Raw genomic sequence first — 14,025 nt, 5'->3', positions numbered from 1 at the left:
ATGGGTACCTCCACTGTAACAGATTTTATGACAACACATGCCATTATGATGATATTACTTAGAAGACTTTTTTGGCTGGCTAGTGGGGCTAGTTGTACATAGTTATCCACCTGTCATCATCACTCATAAGGATTGATGATTGCCCTTTTCCATTTCCATACCTTTCTTTATCCTGCTTTTACTTCCATTCCTAGATAGAGCCTCTTCCTGAAATTGCTGCTTTTTTTTTTAAGTCCTTCCCTTTCTTGGGGAAGACTCAATCTGGCCCAATCTGGAGACTATAATTCTTCCACAAAGTTTTCCCTGCCATGATACAAAGATATAGAGAGCCTCAGATAGTGGGGGAGCTCTGAGTAAGGTATAAGACCCTTAGTCCTCCAGCAGCTACTGGCAGGTGGCTCCCATATTACAACACAAAAATGTTAAGAATCCTTGGATTAGCTGCAACTCAATTTTCTAGCTGATTTTTTCTGGGGAGAAGAGGAACTACTGACTTATCATTTTGCATATTATCTATTCTTCTAAGCTTGTGCCATTTGTAAAGTTGATAAGGATTATATCAATGTCTTTATTCAAATCATTGATAAAAATGTAAATACAAATTGGCTCCCTGCAGGGGTGGGGGGTGGGGGTGGGGGCAACCCCATTGGAAATCTCCTTTTAAGATTCAAGTAACATTAAACTATTAAATACCACTCTTTGAGTCTGGGCAGTCAATCCATTCTGAATCTAAATAATTGTTTACACTTCATCTTGCCATATTTTCTACAAGAATGATACAAGGCAATTTATTAAACATTTGCTAAAAATCCAGGTCAATTATCACTATAGCATTTCCTCTGATCTACCACTTTAGTCATTTGCCCAAAAAAGGAAATAAAGTTAGTTTAGTATGACCTATACTTATTGAAGTCATTCTGGCCCTTTGTGATTTTAATTTCCTCTTCTACATTTTCAATAATCATCTCATTAATAGTCTGGTGTAGAATTTCACCTAGGATCAAGGCTCATTAGCCTATAACTTGTAGGTTTTAGTCCTTTTTATGAAAAACAGATTATTTTTGCTTTTTTCTCTGGTCCTGTAGAACCCTTTAAATTCTCCACAATTTTTTAAGATATCACTAACAAATAATTCTTTTGTACTTCTCAACCTTTCAGGTCTGGAATTTCCACCTATAAACTGGTCTGATTGGTGAGTACTTGACCTGGATCACTGAATCTAAGTAGCTCTTAGCTTCTTAAAATAAGACTGTACTTCATTTTACTCTCTGTCTTCTTGCCTCTCTCCTTACCATATCCTTTCTCCATCTATTCTTTTCCAGGTCTGGAAATTAAAATACTATTACTACCCCCCCAAAAGTGTGTCAGTCTCATTCCCTACTGCTTTATTCACCATCTTTATAATTTTCTAAACCATTATATCCTGTTCTGGCCACAAGTCCTTTATTTGTGTTGTCAATTTTTATTAAAATGGAAGCTCTTTGACAATAGGGACTATCTTTACTTTTTTTTTTTTTTGTATCCCCAGTATATGATAAGCACTTAATAAATGTATTTTCATTCATTCTTACTCAAATATGATATTTATCTGGAGCAGTATAGGAAAATTGATTTTAAAAAGCTAAGTACTCTCTTATTATTTCCTTATTTTTTTAGATATCATTCCATTTTAGTCATTTTTATTGTTTTTTCCTACTTCAAATTTTCTTTGTCAGAAAAAGCAAAAGAATTATTCATCTCTTTTTTTCCTCTATCAATAGTCAGCACCCTACCAAACTAAGCCTAAAACTTCTTTAATTGTCCTATTTTCCTGCAAAATAAGTTGTAGAAAGGCTATGATGAAAACGCCATTTATGTCCTTATGGTCTTCACTTTCTTGCCCAATACCATGTAATCTTTGGCAATGCTTTCGAGATTTCTTTTGGCAGTATCATTTGTGCCCATGTAGGTTACTAGAAGTGGGTAGTAGTCATTCGTTTTGACAAGTCTTGGGAGTTTCTCTGTTATGTCTTGGATCCATGCCTCAGTAAACAACAGACCTCTCTGTTGTTGTTATCAGATCTGCAAAGAGCTGTCTCAGTTTCCTTCAGCAAGAAGTCAACAGTGACCAGGATTACTCTTTCCTTCTTCCTTGGATCATTAGTGAATGTTTTCATATAGAATAGCTCCTATATTCACTCTTCCTTTAAGGAAAAGTGGCTTTTTTTCCCCTTCTAGCATTCTCCTCTCCCTTCTTCAAAAATAATCTTAAATTCATTTCTTAGCTTCAAGTATTCAATGATAATTTTTCATCTCATCTTCTCTATGACATTATCCTATCTTCTATCCTCCCAATATAGATTACAATTCTTTTATAATCCTTTAGATTGCTTTTTTCCTCTTGGTTTTGACATTGAAGCCTTTCTGGTTTTTAAAGGAATACTTCACACTCCTTGAATATTTGCAGTGTGGAAATATGCCTCAAAACACTTCATTCTTTCCCTTTTAGAATAGAGACCATTTCATACCTTATGCAAGAGTAGCCACCATTTGGTCAAAAGAGAAGCATAAGCATTAAACACTTTCAAATTTCCCTGGCTATCTACACTTAACTGATAGTATACTCCACACATCCTTTTATCATATCTTTACACTTTTACACCTTTATCTCCATTTATTATCTTTGTTGATTCCATTTTTACTCACTCTAATACCTTTCATTACCCTCTTAACAACTGGGTAGCCAAACTCAACTTACATTCCCTTTTAATATCTCTATAGCCATATCTTGGTACAATTTTAAAATATGAAAGCTTAAGGTTATATAAGATTTTAGGGACATTTTATATATATATATATATATATATATATATATATATATATATATATATTTGTGTATGCATACATATACATACATTTATATACATGCATATATACCACAACAAGGTGGCACAATGAATAGAGTACTTAGAATCAGGAAGACTCATCTTCATAAGTTTAAATCTAGTTTCAGGCACTTATTAGTTGTGGGATGGTGGGCAAATCACTTAACCCTGTTTGCCTAAGTTCCTTAATGATGGCAAAAGCTGATTGAATGTTCTTACTAAGACTAGCCATCACTAGTGTGGTGAGCTCCCATGAATTTAGGGGAGTTTTGACCCAGCAGTATTACTACTGGGTTTATATCCCAAAGAGATCTTAAAGGAGGGAAAGGGACCCAAATGTGCAATAATGTTTGTGGCAGCCTTTTTTGTAGTGGCAAGGAACTGGAAACTCAATGGATGCTCATCAGTTGGAGAATGGCTGAATAAATTGTGGTAGAGGCCTGGAGGGAGAGACTGGAACTGATTCTGAGTGAAATGAGCAGAACCAAAAGATCATTGTACACAGCAACAACAAGACTATACGATGATTAATTCTGATGGACGTAGCTCTCTTCAACAATGAAATGATTCCAACCAGTTCCAGTTGTTCAGTGATGAAGAGAGACATCTACACCCAGAGAAAGAACTATGGGAACTGAGTGTGGACTACAACATAGCATTTTCATTCTTTCTGTTATTGTTTGCTTACATTTTTGTTTTCCTTCTCAGGTTTTTTCTTTCCAGTTCCAATTTTTCTTGTGCAGCAAGATAACTGTAAATATGTATACATATGTTGGATTTAACATATATTTTAACATATTTAACATGTATTGGACTACCTGCCATCTAGGGATGGGGATGGGAGGAAGGAAGGGAAAATTTGGAACAGAAGGTTTTGGAAGGGTCAATGATGAAAAAAATTACCCATGTATATGTTTTGTAAACAAAAAGCTATAATAATAATAAAAAAAAAGAATTTAGCGGAAGGGGAGTACAAAGCTGCCTAAGAAGGGACAAACTAACACAAAGTGGAAATGGATCAGGGCAAAACTTCTATAGCTGATCATAAGTGGGGTTAGGTGTGTGAATGAGTGCTACATTCTCAGCCATGAAAAAAAAAATAAGAAAAAGGAAGAGGAAGAGAGGGATCAGTTGAAATTCCTAGGGAGCTCAAGATAGTTAACCTGGAGATGATAAGACTCTGGGGAATGAGGTGGGGGAGGGCTAAGGGATCAAAAGCTTTCTTGAAAGCTCATCATATGAACCAAATGAGTTCCAATAAAGCAGTAATGAATTGAACCAGCTACACCCAGCGAAAGAATTCTGAGAAATGAATATGAACCACTACATAGAATTCCCAATTCCGCTATTTTTGTCTGCCTGCATTTTTGATTTCCTTCACAGGTTAATTGCACACTATTTCAAAGTCCGATTATTTTTGTACAGCAAAATAACTGTATGGATACATATACATATATACATATATGTATATATATATATATATATATATATAATTTAACTTGTACTTTAACATATTTAACATGTATTGGTCAACCTGCCATATGGGGGAGGGGGTGGGAGGAAGGAGGGGAAAAATTGGAACAAAAGGTTTTGCAACTGTCAATGCTGAAAAATTACCCATGCATATATCTTGTAAATAAAAAAGTTATAATAAAAAAAAACAACAAAAAAAGAAAGATCATCATAAAGAAAAAAGGGACTAACTTTTATAGCTTGAGCCCAGAAGATAAAATTACAAACAATATAGACATTGGAGAAAATTAGATTTCAGTTCAATGTAAGGAGAAATTTATTAGGGCTATCATCAAAGTGGAATTAATCTTTTCAGGAAGGAATAGATTGTACCTCACTGAGCATTTTCAGGCATTGATTTTTAAAAATTCATTTTGAGGTATATTTTAGAAATATTCTTGGTCAAGTTTACTGGGACTAAATGGTCATTGATGTCCCTCCTAGCCCTAAGGTTATGATCTGACTGTTATTCTATTATTATCTGAATCACTTAGTGCAAGTCGTTTAACATCTATATCAGTCTCAGTTTCTTCATCTATCAAGTAATCTTTATGATGTCTTTAAATTGAAAACTTTGAACTTCCTCTGAACTGTAAATGACCTAAGAATCTATAGGGAATGAACATTAGATGTTCAGTTCTGGACCTTTGATCTTGTAACTATTGTCATTGTTGACATCAAAGAGCATTTCCTGTTTGCTGTCCCTAAAAGTTCTTTTTGGTTTCTTGTTGTCAGAAAGTGTCAGATAATTTTCATCAAAAATTATTTCCCAAGTCTGAGTAAAGTTCTAAACCAAGAGAAATAAGATAACTCCAAATATAGCTTGGGCTATAGAAGCAGTAAAACAGTCTACAATTATTTAATGTACTCTTTCCTCTAATCTGGCCCAAAAAGAAAAATGCATTTCACTGGGCATAAAGAATAGAAGTGTTTTTCTTAGTCTTCTTTTATGCAAAGAAAGAAAAGGCATTATTACAAAGATGAGCAAGACAGTTGAAGGTCACGAAGAGGCTTTAGAGACTGAGTTCAAATTTCTCATTTTACAGATGAGGAAACAGTCACAGAGAAATTAAGTGTCTTGCTCAGTAAAGTCTAGCACCTACTAGCTGCCTCAATGATAAAAGGATGTCTAAATATAGTAAGCACCAATGTGTTATTTCCACTTTCTAATGAATTTTAAAACTAGGAGGAAAAACAGACATGAATTTGGATAGAGTTTAAATCTGACTTCTTTTACTGGTTATTTATCCACACCAATCCTAAAGCTTCAAACATGTTTTTGCTCATGAAAAATAAATAAATACAAAGGCAAGAAATAAGTGATGTGTTTAAGCAAGGAGAAATGATTAGCAATTCTAATCAACAACTGGAAGCCTGGCTTATCTCCCTTCACCCATATTTTGTCACACAGACTGGTCATAAGATAAGACCAGTTTTCATCCTGTCTCTCCCTTTCTCTATGTTGTAATATCCTCATGAAGTTTCTCCATTTTCTTTGCTGGAAGGCAAAATCTATTTAGATTTCTCTGTTCTTCTAACAGGAAGGATTTGTCACTCATTATTTTCTTTCTCTGAATGGAATCCTCATCCAGGCAGGACAAGATACTGTTCTGAAGGAAGGCAGAAGGCTGACAAGGGCTCTCAATCTGCCAAATGTCCTATTAGGAGGAATCCACATCTTCAATGGAAGGAGATTTCATATCTTCTGGAATCCCATACACTCACTGAATTGAGTTAAAATGAACTCCACCCATGCTGATGTATGCATTATATATAATCATGGAAAAATTAATGATGAGCAAACTTTTTTTATTTGTAGGTAGACTACTGTCAATTTGATAATGATTGTCATAGATACACCAATAGACTAAAATGCCTTTTGAAGAAATTTATCATCTACATACCTATTCACCTGTCTACCTATTTTTCTGTCCATCTGTCCATTGATCTATCTGTTGGTAATGGTGTTTCAGAAGGAATGAAAGAAAAAAAATAACCCTTGGTATTTGGGAAACATGTTTGGATAATTCCCAGATGAAGTTTCCTTTCTAAATATTAAATATCCTCTATAAAAATGCTTGGATTGGTTAGCTGTCATCTGTTCCCTTCTTTCAAAGTCTGATAATAAACCTTCTCATGTTCTCTGTCATTATCTCATTTATTTCTATATCCTTTCCCTTAGGGTTTATATGTATGCATCTAGATCTATTGTTTGTTCCAACATGAAAAATGAACTTACTTCTTTAGACTAAAGTGCTTTAGCAAATCCTAGGAAGGGTTAGAGGCAGAGATATTTAAGTCAGAATGAGCTTTTCTCCTTAAAATGCCAAGAGTTTAGAGGTTATGATTGTCTCAAATTCTTCCAAAGCCTTCTCTCATCTTTATTTAGAACTTGGTACAATTAATCCTTTCAGTCTATAATTTAATCAATCAATAATTCTTTATGGAATACAGGAATTTGGAATGATAAGCACATTTTAGGTGGTTTCGGGGAAAATCATAAGCATGCATAGAGGAAAGTGTCTGGATGTATGATACTTCTCACTTATTCTCTCTATATAACATTATTTATGTTTTTAAAAGCATTAAGCAAAGTCTCAAGGAATTTGTAATCAACATCTGGGAAAATTGACATATGCAACAGAAAAAAATATAGCTATTCAAAGAAAGGACAGATCAGTGTGGGTTAGAGTAGTCAGACAAGGCCTCTTGGAGGAGATGAGACTTTAATTAGGCTTTCAAAGGATAGGAAAGTATTAAATAGAGTGGAGGAAAGATGCATGTCAAGTATTTGCTTTTTCTTGGAATTGACATATTTAAATCCTCAGTGTTTGTTTCTTACTTGCCAATGAAAGGTGCTTTTGTACATGGTTTTGACTGAGTGAGGAAGAAGACCATATCATTAGTTTACAATCAACAATTATAACACTTTCATTTTACTGATGAGGAAATTAAAGCCCAGAGTGACCTGCCCAAAGTCACAAAGGTAATAAAGTGCCTTTAGGTAAAGCTTTTGGTGTACTTGGAAAAGGATTTGGGGAGCTGGGAGGAGGACTGAGAGGAATATAGCATAGAATATCTCATTCATTCTGCTTAGCTGATTTATAAGTAAATTTTTGTGAAATCCTATAAAGAGGATTTTGGGGGCAAACCTAAGATTTGGTTTCTGTAAGGTGTTCCTGATCTAGAAATCAAAATTGGAGTGGGGAAGGATGTTCCCTTCCCCCAAGACCTGGGTTGCTTTGCTGTTTGCCATCACACAAATGTTTTCAGCATTCAACAATTCAGCAGGCATATTGTCAGGGCTTTCAGAATAAAGAATTTCAATCCTAACCTCCTATTTATGGAATAACAGATAAGAACAGCAATTCAAGGCTGTAATTTTCTCTGCTGCTGAACCACTGTGACTGACATGATCTGTCAACAGGTGCATGTAAAATGTCATGCTCTGATGGCTTTGGAACTACAGAAAGCTGAGGTTTTGAGAGAAGGCCAATTCATCAGCATCCTTAAATCTGAGAATGATAAGGTCAGAGGAAGAAGTCCAAAGATTTCTAGAAGTACATCTTGCTCCCACTTCAGAAGGCAAATCTATATAAAAACCTCCATATAAAGAGTTAATTAAAAACATCAAACCCATTCACTAATAAAACAAGCAAACAAAAATCAATATGACTTTGCTTTCTTTATTCAGTGACCTTCAGCACATCTTAAGCAATACCCAGGAGCATTACCTGACCTTTCTTTGTGGTATGACTCAGCTTTAGGAGGCAGCATGGTATCATGGAAAGAAAGATTGGTGTGTTTTGGAGTTGGGGTGATGATGGGTATTCAAATTCCCTGTCTCCCACTTATTATTTATCTCAGACAATTGGTCAATTAATCACTAAATATTTGTTTAGTATCTACTATGTGCCAGATCTGGTATTAGTACTGAAAAACAAAAACAAAAATCAGCCTACATTCTAACAAAAGATCAAATATGTATGTAAATAAGGTCAGAATCAATACTAGGTATATTTATGAAGGAGCATTAGTTGCTGGGGCATCAGGAAAAGCTTGGTATACAAAGTAGCATTTGATGAAAGCTTAGAAGTGAACATGAGATATAAGGGTGTAAAGGTGGAAGTATGGCATGTGGGAAGACCAATGCAAAGAATGGGGATAAAGATGGCATGCTATCTGTGAGAAACAGCAAGAAGGTAAGTTTGGCTAGTAATTTAACCTCTCTGGGCCTCAATTGCCTTCTCTGTAAAACTAGGAAGGTGGGATCAGGTGAGCAGAAGTTTGATTTCATTTCTAAAGCTATTATCCTTTTTCCCCTGGATTTTCAAGTTATTAAAAACAATTTTTTTTTTAAAAAGTGAAAAGAAGCAACATTAGCCCAGTTTTATGGTGACCCAGGTTAAGTAAAGTATAAAAATGATAGGTCTTTAAAGTTTTATTTTTATTGATATATTTTGTTTTTATATCATCTAAATTTTTCCTTGTATCTTCTCCCCTCCCACAATCAGCCTTTATAACAAAGAAATTTTTGATAAAAAGAGGAAAAATGAAAAAAAAAAACTACTAATATTTTTTCCAATAGTATTTTATTTTTTTCCAAATACATTCAAAGAGTTTTCAAATTCACTTTTTCAAAACTTTGTTTCAAATTTTTTCCCTTTCTCCTAAAACAGCAAGTAATATAGGTTAAAGATATACAATTCTTCTAAAATATTTCCATATTTGTCATTCTGTGCAGTAAAAAAAATCAGACCATAAAGGAAAAAAAAAAAAACAATAAACCAACAAACAACAACAACAAAAAGTTGAAAGTACTATACTTTGATCCACATTCAGTTTTCATAATTCTCTCCCTGGACACGGATGGCATTTCCATTCCAAGTCTGAAATTGTCTTGAATTACTGAAACATTTAATATATATTTATAAAAGACATCTAACACTATATTAAGTGTTCTAAACTAGTAGATATTCACCCCAAAGAAATGGGGGACACCTTTTTACATTTTTTGCAAGGAATCATTCTTCAGGTAAACTATAGGAATTTAGAGGCAAATAAGCTTACAAATTTACAAGTTTCACTTTCCTTATTAGTAAAATGAGAGTTTGAATATCATCTTTTATTAGTTGAGAAATATAAACAGACTTTTACTCTGAAAGTTCCTTTAAAATTTGGTATCTCTCTTTTTTAATTTTAATTTTTAGTTCCAAATTCTATCCTTCTTTCCATTTTCATCTAAACCATTAAAGAAGGCAAAAACATGACACTCATATGTAAGAAATCATGCAAATTACATTTCCACATTAGCCATGTTGCCAAAGAGAAAAATGAGCAAGAAAAATAAAGGAAATGAAAAAAATGTTTCAATTTTCAGCCTGAACCGAGTCCATCAATTCTCTCTCTGGAAATTGAAACATTGATATTTCTTTTCTTTTCTCTTTTTACATCAAGTTTATTTCTAAGCATATCTTTTTATAGTAAAGAAAAAAAGAATAAAAAGTTTACCAAAAATTACCAACAAATCAACTATGCCTGAACATGTATTTTATACCCAAAGACTCCTAACTCTCCAAATAAAGTAAAAAGTACATATTCTCAACTCTTTTCCAGAGCCCAAATTGGCTGCTTCAATTGCCTACTTAGAGCTCAGCAGTTCTCTCCTTCCATTACATGATAGAATGATCATGTAGATTCTCTTCTGGTTTTCCTTATTTATTTTGCGTCAGTTTATATCCAGTCTTTCCAAGTTTCTCAGAATTCTTAATAGTCATCATTTCTTATGGTGCAGTAAGAGCAAAGTTCTTTCTTTAAAATCCATGAAATCAGTTTTAAGAGCTAACTTACATACAGAGTGCTTTAAAGTTAATGAGTCAATGTGTATGTACATATGTGTATGTGTTTCTAATGTATATAAGTATGTTTATGTGTTTATGTTTATATATGCATATTTATTGTATATTTGTGTTCATAATTGTGTATATATTTGTGTGTGTATATACATAGCTCATAAGCATTTCTGACCTTCCCCCCACATCTAGTATTCTATTCATTAAGCCACATGATTCAGACCTCCTGCATATCCTTGATATCCTATGTTTCTTACTGTGATTTTCCATGACTTGGAGCTGATGCTGCAGAAAGTTGAAAGAACTGAAATATTTGATCAGTCTATAGTCTAGTTTGCAGTGGAAAACACTAGAGTAGATTACTTCTAAGACCCCATCCATACTATAATCTGAGTTCAAATTAGACCTGAGGGACTTAACCAACTGTATATAACAGGACCCAGGTAATCTGATTCCAAATGCAGTCCTTCTTTTATAGCAAAATATGTCCTATCACCAAAATATTTTGAGAATATCTTAAGTGTTAGGAACAGACCATCTTTTGTCATAATCAATATAATGGCAGTAACATATACTTTCCATATCTTTACTTATTCATTTTCTTTTAAAATGGGACTTGCTTAGCTTTCTCAAGGAGAAACAATGGTACTCAAAACAGGACTTCTTATTGTAGCAAAAAAAAAAAACAAAAAACAAAAAACAAAAACAGGAAACAAAATGAATGTCTATTAATTAAAGAATAGGTGTGAAAAAAATAAAACTATGGTATATGAATTTAAGAAAATATTATCATGTAGTAATAAATTAATTCTGAGACACATGGGAAACTTTGTATGAATTGATTCAGAATAAAATAAAAATAGTAAACAAGTACATAATGACTACATCTATGTAAAATATTCCTGAAAAGGAAAGGGAACTCAGACCAAGTAAGTTAATAGTCCAGAAAACAGAGAAACGTGCCTTCTTCCTCACAATAGAAAGTTGAGGGACTATAAGGGCAGAATATATTAGATTCCTTGTCAAATGTAATCATTGCATTGTGTATCTTTACTAACTTATTTTTATTTTATTATACAAGATATGATTCAATCTATTGCTGTAGCGCTTTAAAAATAACTGTTCAAAGACAAAATTTAAAGTAATAGTAAAAAATTGAGGAATAATTTATTTCTTTTCAAGACTATACACTTCAGTACAATAATATTTTTAGTCAGAAGAAGAGAGAACACATATTAATTTTGCTACTTAGAACTTGTGAGAACTTAGAGAAGTATCTTGCCTCTTGGGGAGTAAATTTTCCCATCTGTACATTGGGGAAATTCAGCTTTATCTGTAGGATTCCTTCCAACTCTGATGATCCTCAGAACCACATAAAATCATTTTAAAAGTTGAATATAAATTTATAATGATTTAATATTACAAAGATAAAGAAAAATTATTACAACTGAACAAAACCATTAAGGGCTTATACTTAGACTCTGGCTACCTTATTGTACATTATTATGTATTATTTTGATTCATCTCTATATATTTTCTAGCTAAAGCTTTTTTTCTAGAGTTGGGAAACATCTATGAAAGTATAGATTTAATAGAATTTGGACTCTCACAAAACAGCAGACCTGTTGTAATGCTGCCTTTATTACTTTATCGAGGTTTTTTGAAAAATATCTTTTTGTTAATCCCTTAGCAATTTAAAAAAACAAACAAATCCCAGCAACCTCCAAATTTTAAAATAATATACATTATTCAGTATGTTGCTATTTACAAAATTCTTTTCTCATAATAATCCTGGGAGTTAGATAATGCATTCTACTTACTGAAATTATCCAGGATCGTGAATTATCTAGGGTCACAAAGTAAGTTGAAAGCAAAAATACTTAAGTTCAGAACTTTTGACTCTGAATCCAGTCATCTTTCCAGGAGACTTCATTGCCTCTCTGTTAATGGAAAGTCATCTCTGAAGAAGTAGAAATAAATGCAAGAACTCAGTCCAATAGTAGTGCTTCTTCCATTATGCCAGAACATGTCAATAACCTTTTAAGAGTCTGGGTAAATCCTCCCCTGAGTTTTATTTTGAACAGATGGAGTAATTAATCCATTTCCATCTTGCTGAGGCACCAAGTGATCTGCATTAAAGAAATCAAATTGATTAGATTACAAAGTACCTCCACCTCCTAGGGTTTGTGAAATTGGTTGGAATTAATAGACTCCACATGGCAATGGATGTAAAAGGGAAATAGCCATCAGAAGGAGGCTTTGTCCTCCAACCCAGAACAAGCAGAAATCTGTAAGAGTCCCAATAGTGGTTTGAAATCAATGGAGGATTAAAGTTTTGATTTAAATTAGTATTGTGACCTATCAACTCCATGTAGCTGCAGCCTTAGTTTTCCGCTTTAGACAAATTCTGGGTCATGTTTGTATGGTAGGAGCGACACCTGGTGTCATTATTGAAAGCTGCAACAATGAATGAATGTTTAATTTTATTTAATTTTAAGATAAATGATTTAGCCCAATGCAGCCAGTTGATGTGTTTAACAATCAACTCTCTGGGAAAAAAAAAATGTATGCATGATGTATTAAGTTTAATTTGCATTATTAGAATTTTCTCTATCACTTTCTTAAATTTAGACAATCAACAAAGTTAGAAAAACAGCCTTAATATGTAGTGTTTGATGATTTGTAAGATTTGGCTTAAATTGAGCTATTTCTAGGACCCCTCTCTCTATGGTTAGCTAAACATATATACACATCCATATCTATGTATGTATAAGTATATGTGTGTGCACATCCATCTATTAGGATTTCCATTTATCTCTATGTGTGTCTATATATGTATATACACATGTACATAATACATACATACATACATATAAACACACACTGTGTATAGGTATATATGTATATAGTTACCTCTGCCACATAGTAACTTTGCTCATCATGGATTTTGACATATCATGGGTCAGCATAATAAGTCAAATGGGAATTTGGGGGAAATTTTGCAGAAGCTGCAAAAACTCCATAAAGGCTGAAGTTCAGACAATGTTTTTAAGTTCATATAATAAAACATGTAAGATGATAAAGGAATCTAAGACACAAAATACATAGGATTATTAAAAAAAAGGTTAGTAAAAGTTAAGATGTATTTTTTTCATTCAGATTGACAGCCCCCTGAAATCTCTCCAGGTCTGTGGCCCAGGTTTAGAAGTCCTGATCTAGTTCCCCCCATCATTTTATAGATAAACTATTGAAGGACCACAGGGGTGAACCGACTTCGACAAGATCACACAAAAAATTCATATTGGACCAAAATATGCTAACAGTATAAGAACTATAAGAAAATTAGACCTATTAACTAGAATCTGTCCTTACTCAACATCAGAAAATTTATACCATAGAGAATATACTGAAAGTGGGGGAAAAAAACCCTTAAATTGCACAGTCCATGAAAACAGAATGTTCTCTTATGTTATCTGTTCTGCTGTCTCCTACTTCTACCTTTCATTGGAAGTTCTTGACCTAGTACTTTGCACAGTTTAGGTACTTAATAAATGTTTGTTGAATTTAATTAATACTAGTCAGTCTCCATTATTTTAATTGTATACTATTAATACTATCCATTGATGAATCATTTATTCATTCAACAAGTATTTATTGAATGACTTGATTGTCCTAAGTGTGGGTTCAACCACATCATCCTCCTATTCAATCAATGTCACTGACTCCTCATCACCTCCAGGATCAAAAGGAAATCTTTTGGTATTCAGAACCCTTTATAACGCTGAATCCTTTCAGCC

Source organism: Sarcophilus harrisii, chromosome 4 (assembly GCF_902635505.1).
Source record: "Sarcophilus harrisii chromosome 4, mSarHar1.11, whole genome shotgun sequence".
Classification (NCBI taxonomy): Eukaryota; Metazoa; Chordata; class Mammalia; order Dasyuromorphia; family Dasyuridae; genus Sarcophilus; species Sarcophilus harrisii.
Note: the sequence above shows the minus strand (reverse complement) of the source record.